Source organism: Coturnix japonica, chromosome 3 (assembly GCF_054131305.1).
Source record: "Coturnix japonica strain WE chromosome 3, WE-NBRP24, whole genome shotgun sequence".
NCBI lineage: Eukaryota > Metazoa > Chordata > Aves > Galliformes > Phasianidae > Coturnix > Coturnix japonica.
The window spans coordinates 76833367-76841350 of record NC_140665.1 but is presented as its reverse complement, the minus strand read 5'-3'; the positions used below and the strand labels follow the sequence as shown (position 1 = coordinate 76841350).

At 37.2% G+C, this 7984-nt stretch overlaps 1 long non-coding RNA gene across 4 annotated transcripts in view; it reads left to right on the top strand.

Annotated features, from left to right (window-relative positions):
• The first annotated feature begins 686 nt into the window (after positions 1 to 686).
• The window catches only part of LOC146761506 (uncharacterized), a 13747-nt gene continuing 6449 nt past the window's right edge, over positions 687 to 7984 (top strand). The window contains exon 1 of one of the 4 annotated variants that reach the window (XR_014944205.1): positions 687 to 910. This is a non-coding gene — a long non-coding RNA (uncharacterized LOC146761506). Of the gene's footprint in view, positions 911 to 6809; positions 7930 to 7984 lie in introns of those variants that run through there. The other 3 variants (XR_014944209.1, XR_014944206.1, XR_014944210.1) reach the window with 3 other exon arrangements.

The window sequence follows — 7984 nt, the reverse complement described above, 5'->3', positions numbered from 1 at the left end:
TTTTCTGGATCAGATCCTTGTTGTGAACATGATGTTATAATCTCTGATACACTCACATTAATTTCTCTAGCACGGAAAATAGTATGTGAAGAAAGAGTGAGAAGGGCCTCTCATAGAACATCATTCTGTCTATCACAGAAGTTGGATGTGGTTCTCCAGCCACATTTACCTGAAGCCAGATTTCCCAGATAGGAATTGTTCTTGGGATTATAGATGCGGGCATCTTACATGATAAATAAAAATAGAACCACTATAGCAGGGGAGTTGGAACCAGATGATCTTGATGGTCCCTTCTAGCCCAAACCATTCTGTGATTCTACGATTTGCAGAGAAAATCATAATGAATCCCAGGGCTCCTAATATAGGACATTCCTGCAACTTTAGACTAAAGAGATAGAAATTATTTAAATCCTTTAGAATGAGCTTCTAAAATATCAGTAGATGTGATGCTAGCAAAGAAAGAACAAGTTTCTGTAGAGTATGGAGTTCCACTCATATCACTAAGGAGAGTGGCTTGCTCAGTATATTTGACTTTACAGCTTGTTTCAACAAATTAATTAAAACACTGACTTCATGACTGTGGTTCTTTTAATTTGGCCACCAGACATGCTGAAGTTCTGATGCAAACTGGTTACAAAGGCTACCAGCTTGTTAAAACTGTTCCTGTAATCTCATGAGTCATACTGTAAATCAAATAATCACTGAGGCTGTGCCTTGCTAAGCCTGCCTACTGCCTCTGAGTTGGGAATTTAGCTGAGCACTAAATTACCCTTTCTTATTTGCTGCTTGGCCCATTCAGGACTGAAGGACTTTTTATTAGATCGCTTTTGCAATAAGAAGTTAGGAAATGATCCAACAAAATGTTTAAGTACAGGCTGAGTCCTTGGAAGCGATAATCAAACACCTAAAGGTAAGCCTGTGCTGAAGGATTTTGCTGAGTTGACGTCTTAGTACTCTATCCAGGCTGACTGTGTTGAATTTAAATTTACCTTTGTGATTATTTCTCTCCACAAGCAAAAATTAAAAATTATGATACCCTAAAGAGAAGGCAGCCCGAATCCTCTTTTTCACTGCACCTATTGAACTCTTCAGTGTCATTGACTTGAGACTCCATAATAAATTTTACTTCTATTTTTCCATAACTCAGAGTGGACAACTCCTCAGCTTCCTTACACTGATTTGCCACATCTACATATGTTGTTACTTAGGCTGTAGAATGTCCTATTGACAAATGTGCCATATTTGTGTGTATGTCCATTCATATTGAACTGAGACAGGGGAGATTTAGGTTAGATATTAGGAGGAACTTTTCATGCAGAGGGCGGTGATGCAGTGGAAGAGGATGCCCAAGGTGGTTGTGGATGCCCCATTCCTGGAGGCAATCAAGAACAGGCTTGATGTGGCTCTGGGCAGCCTGATTTGTCCTCGTGACAATTCATGTTCTGCATTTTTGGATCATGGTATTCGATGCAGTTAGAAATTATCTTCATTTATCTTTGATGAGTTTTTTTTATTCCTCTCTAAATTTTAGTACCTCAACAACCATGGTATCTTCTGCTATGTGAATAGAGTCTTTTTAGGACTCTCATTCCTGCAGTTTGAAACTAATTCAACTCCAGCATGACAAAATTTTCTCTTCAAAATTCTGTCTGACTTTTGAAATCTCTTTAGGCATGTACCTTCTGGATGTATAACCACATATAATCTGTTGTTTTTGAAAGCCACATAACCAAGGAGTCTATGTCCTGCCATTGCTACCATCTTCTTCTCTCTTGAAGAGCTGTTGCAGGTTCCCAGAATGTTGCATTTGATCTGAAGGAAATGTTACCCACAAGTGATAGCTGCCGTGTACATACCATGGTTGCACAAAAGTGAAAAAATATTATTGTCATGAACTTTTTATCTGGTCTAACTTCTAGGCAAGATCTGTGAGATAACAGTTCCCTGAGAGGCAGGGATCAAAAATGTTTCTAGGTAGGAGTTAAACAAGAACTGAGATTCTCCAAAGTGTTTTATCGTACAGCTGTAGCTGCTGGGCAAAGCACTTGTTGGAGAAAATTTGAAAGGTCATGTAATGAAAATCTTCAGCTGGTTCTCATCTGAATTTAAAGACACAAATTGTCTGGTTATCAACTGTGCTTTACTAATTGGCATTTCTGGAGAATTGGTAATGTTTTACAAAAGCATCTCAACCATCTGATAAGGACAGTTGATAAGATCATAATCTGCCAGAGTAAAGCGAAAAGCTGTAAATGCATTTGCAAACACATTTTAGTTATGTATGATATTTTCCAGCTCTTCCTTTTCAGGTTAGCTTGTGCCTGTTTTTCTCTGTGATCCAATTGCATAAATCACATCCTATGCAGTGGATTACTCCAATGCTCTGAAACCCCGAGCTGTCAAAATGTCCAAACAGATTAAGTCTGGCAGCCAGGAGCAAAACGTTACCTCTTTTCCAAGGCAGAAACACACACTGCCTACATTACTCAAGTCTTTTCCTTCACTCAGGTCATTCTTCCCTGTGGAAGCTGCAAATGTTACCACAGTACACATCATAACAGTGTGCTATAGGGGCCTCTCAAACCTCTATCAGAGCATGCCCTAACCTTTCCACTGAAGTATCACCTGCTGAGCCAAACAGACTGAGAGCCCATACTAAACACAGAGGTCAGTCTGGCTGCTGCACAGACTCACACAAAACACTCCAAATTGTCTGCTAGATTTATTTATATATTTAAGTACACTACTGACTATCAGTTTCATCATACAGCTAAGGAGTCCTTGAGGTGCACCAAAATACAATCACTGCTGGATTGAGCCTTTAGCAGTCTCATACCACCAAAAACATACACAGATTGAAATCAGGTGAGAACAGCTTGATGTGTTTTCTTCTCAGTCTTAATTATAGATGTGTAGGCTTCCCCTGCTTCTCTTTTTCATCTGCATGCTGTTTCTCGCAGAGTTTTGACAAAACAGGACAAAAATAGAAGCAATAGTCTGGAAAGTAGACAGAGATGTGCAAATGAAGGCTTGGGGATGACAGCAAGCATCTCTCATTGGTCATCATCCTAATGCAATAAGAAGTTTTATTGGGTATTGCAGTGGCCTATCAAGGTATTCTAAGAGTACCCAGCAATTATATTCACTCTTGGCCTTTACACCTGCCTGCAAACATTTGACCAGGAAACTTGGCTCAAACACAGAATTCCCTTAAAGTTTGAAAGGACTTGTATTTGGGTTTTGGAAAAGTGCAGGTGGAAGATTTAGATCCTGATGTGGATTTCCGAATACCCAGACTCTGGGTACAGCAACTTTTTTTTAAGTTCAAACAAGGTAGATGGTAACTGCAGATGCTCCAGTCTGAGGCACATTTGGGAAGAAATCTTTCAATGTGAAGAATTATTCTGTTCTTTCATTTTAATATCAAAGATGAAATAATACTATTTATTATCTTCTCTATTACACATGGTAGTTATACATTTTTTAAAGGAATGGGAGGATGTATTCTTTGGAGAAAGTCTTCCAGAAAGGAATTTTTTGGAACAAGGCTAAATGATGTGAGAAGACATTATAGAGGCCAAGAGGCCCCCCCTCCTTTTTTTTTTTTTTTTTTTGTCCACATGAATACTCAGTAGTAGAAACATTCCATGTCAAGCAAATGAACTTTCAGTAAAATAAGAAAAAAAAAAAAAAAGCAAAGGAATGAAAATCTTATAGGCACCTGAAATCTACAAAGACACATAAAGAAAAGTCTTTATTTTATTTTAAAAAACACAATATTTGGCTGAGAATGTCTATAAGCATCAGTGTGTAAGGCATTTAAGAAATCAAGCAGACGCAAATTCTGCATTTTTGAGACAGCTTTTGCTAAACACAGTAAACATGAGGGGGTTCTGTAGAAGTTCCTTTCTGCTAGAAAAATGTACCACAAGATGGCACTTTCTGAAGAGTATGCAACATTTAAATGAACAAAGAACCATCATTTTACAAAAGTCTGTTATGGAACATATGTTGGGATTTGAATTGAAAATGCAGCAGGAACCACGAAATTACACTGGAAATCATACTGTAATATTTGGCATATAGAGATACACAATCTATGACTGCAAAACATTTATAAATGTATTTATTTTTGTAACTAGTCAAATGAAAACACTGTACTTGTACACATTACATACTTGCAACCAAAAAAAAAAAAAAAAATCCTAAAATTTGGTTTTGACCCCTACTAAGCAGATCTGGGCATAAGCTATTGATCTGCTGCAAACTATACTGAAGACAATGACAATTGCAAGGTATGAATGCATCCCAGTTCCTTTAAACAAGACATCAGAACTGTAGTTTAGTATATAACCATGGATTAAAAATACGATAATTCTGAAGATATTTTCTATCTTGACTGGCTAGGTGGTGTATTTGAGAACTTTTTCCCAGCAGAATTTATCTGTATAAAGGATTTGACGTGCACACAACATGCATCTCATATTTTGCATACATATAGTGTTAGTATGCACACAAGTGTGAATTTCTCCTTCAAAAGCATTTCTTTTTCCACCTTTTAGTCTTTGAATAACTGTTAGTAGTATTCCTGAATCAAGCTCTATTTTAAAGGTACTAAAACTTCTATTTAAAAGCTCTACAAGAAAACTAATTATCTTCTGAAGCAAAGTATATGATCAAAAGAATGCTAGATGCCAGATATGCCATAAAGCCTTTCCACTTCTCTAACCTCCTCATAAGATACCTGTTGTTATTCTTTTGTTGTTGTTGTTATTTTTGTTTGTTTGTTCTCATTTATTTTTTATATGTAGATTGGATACAACATAATCTGAGACATTCTGTCTCCGATTAACATGACAGGACGTTTCAGCAGCAAGGAGCTAGGGAAGGCAATGGCCAGCACACCAGGAAGTCAAAATTGCATGGCATTCATTTGCATGGGAAACTCTACTAGAGTGAAAGAAAAGAGATCTGTGTTTACCAAGTGCTGCTGGCTGCTTATCTTTCAGCATCTGAAAATGAGGATTTTGATGTTAAAACAAATCTAATCACACACTGCCCTGGTTCCAAGTACTTTCCAAAGGAGTAGGAACGAGTATGCGTGAAGAGTGAACTATGCAAGCTGATTTTCTGGCCAAAGGGGGATGTTCAAGAAATATGGTTATCAATAGACTGGTTCAGTCTCTGGTAATGGATTCCTTTTTTTTTTTTTTTTTTTTTTTGGCTTTAGAGCTCCCTGTGTCTTCTCATAAGTATGAATAGGATAGCTGGTTTCCTGTTGGCACTGATGTATTTTTGTTCTACTTGGAAAGCATTTTCCTGTGTTACTGATGGAGCAACAGTTGGCATAGATTTCCAGATATTTACTTGTATGTTTGTTGGCTTGTCTGTTGCCAGGAATGATGGCAGTATATCTGTCTACAGAGAAGGAACTGTTTGTTCATTTAGTCTTCCTCTTTTTGCTGTGAGCTCTCACAGAAATAAAAGGTTTGCAGTCTACATTTTAAATAATTGACCTCTGGTGGCCTCTGCCACATAAACCAGTGAAATGCACTTGAGTGCCTTCCTATAAACCATCTGAAAGACCTATTAATCCAATGCTGTTAAGTCACTGAAGCAGAATACAGCAGAGATGCAGAGATGTGGTTGAAATTGCCCATTCAAGTTCCACGCGCAGGCTTCTAGCTCAGAACATTTCATTAACCTTCAACCCTCAATGAAATTTGTTATGTTAAATTTGGAGCCAAGTGAACATCCTTTACATAATCTTAAAAGGTTTGAAATTTTTTGGTCTCAGAAACTGAAAATTGCTTACTTCAAATTGTTTCACTGAGTATCTCACTTCATGGCACATCCACTTGCCTGTCATGAAATCCATTTGCTCCACAGGAGATTTTGATGGCAAATTGTCACTTTTAACATTATGGGAAAGATAGAGTAGTAACAGCTGAACTCAAAGCATATCTTCTGAAAATTAGCTTTTATACTACATTATCACTATTTGTGGTATAATAGTTTTTTTCTATATACTGGAGTTGTTAATCCCCACAGGACTAGACAGATAAATAAGTTAAATTGATATTGTATGTTTTAGAATACATTTTAATTTTAGATCAAAATGTCAATCACAAGATTTAAGAACTGGTCATTTGCCAAACAGATGAAACCACACAGCTGGCAAATTATTCTCTGTGATTAACAGAAATCATGGTTGCAGTAACAAAATTTGTGGTTTCTGATACTGTGAGAAAATGATATGTTTTCATTTGTGTCAAGCACAATGGGGAAAAAGTACGTCATATACCTCACTGATTAAAGAAGTGGAGAAAAACAGGGAAACAGATACAGACAAAAGCCACAGTATTGCAAAACAAAATATAGAAGAAATTATCTAGCATAACCTGAGATTCCCATTAGTCACGCTGACCCTGTCACAAACTTCTGCCAGTCCATAAAAATGGTTTGCTTGACTTTCTAGGTAAGTCAATTATATCTGAGTGCACTGAACATAATGCCTTCATCATAGCCATTAATCTTTGTGGAAAAAAATACTCCATATGCTCTGGAATGCACTGCATCTATTCTCCTCTGAAACCTCATCTTTGTTCCTAGTAATTACCATCTGTTTCTAATTTCTGACATTCTGTGTCAGCTTCAAAGTCTATTCTACCTTCTGTACACAATATGAGCTAAAATAAGTTACTATATTATCATATAGCAAGGCCATATTTTAAGTAATAAATAAAATTCATCCTGTGAAGCAGAATATAATGTACCTCTGTTGATACCAGCTTAAACAAAATTAGGAACTGGAGGTTATTTACAGATCTTGCTTTGAAAAGCCAATAAATTCTGCTTAAAGAGTTGAACATTGTTATAACAGCAAAATAAAGCAAAAATTCCCATATCAGTACATTTCTTCCAACACTTTCACCTAGTTAGTGTAAATAGAATCCTAAAATAAAGGAGTTATGTTTCACTTTACGATCTTCAATATTTGGGGGGAAAAAAAGAAGAAAAAGAAAGGCACTGTATTCATTCTATCCTTGCTAAAGGATCACACTGTAGCAGTTCTGAGACAGATCTTTGTTTCTTCCCTGGATGTGATTTCAACTCTTACAAAGACTGGAAACTTGAAAGGTTTTTTTGAAAACAGAATAGGGTGACTAACAGGTGACGTTATCCTGCTTGAGGGTTATTTGGCTTATGCATCTCAATCCCAAACAGTGAAGAAAATCTACACAAAGTGTCCCAAATACCATCAATTTACAATCACTTCTCACTGACTACTGAGTAACTGACATCATCTACCAAGAAACAGATGTAAATTACCTGGACCTTTCCCATCATATTCTGTTACACATTTCTGCTTTGTGACAAACGGTACCAGAGGAGCAGTCTGACAACATGGCGCCTGTCATGGAACTGTAAATGAAGCAAATATGTACCACTGAATTCCTCCATGCAGAAAAAAAATGGCACTCACTAACATTCATTGATGCTTGCTGAAGGTTTATAGAGACCAAACAGTGCATGTGAGCACAGTCGTTGCATTTCAGCAGTGGCAACAGCCACATAAAAGACAAGCCATGCTCTGGATGTCCATGCACAGCTCTAACACCACAAAATGAAGAATGTCTCAATCTGCTCATCCAAACAAATCAAGGATTACAACCAGAGAACTGTGTTTGGAGCTGAATAACAATTTCTATGCACTGGAAACAATGCTGGCAAGGTTGGAATATTGCAAATTTTGCTCCACACGAGTGTTATGCTCACCCACTGAACTCATATGAGGCTGAAGATGACAGTTTCCTGGATGACATCATTACCAGTAATAAGACATTTTGTCACCATTATGAGCAGGAGTCCAAACAGCAGTCCATGGAGTGACAACATGTGAAGAAAAAGTTGAAGACACAGACCTTGGTGAGTACAGTGATGTGCACTACTTTTTCATATAGGAAAGGGGTGATTATTCACA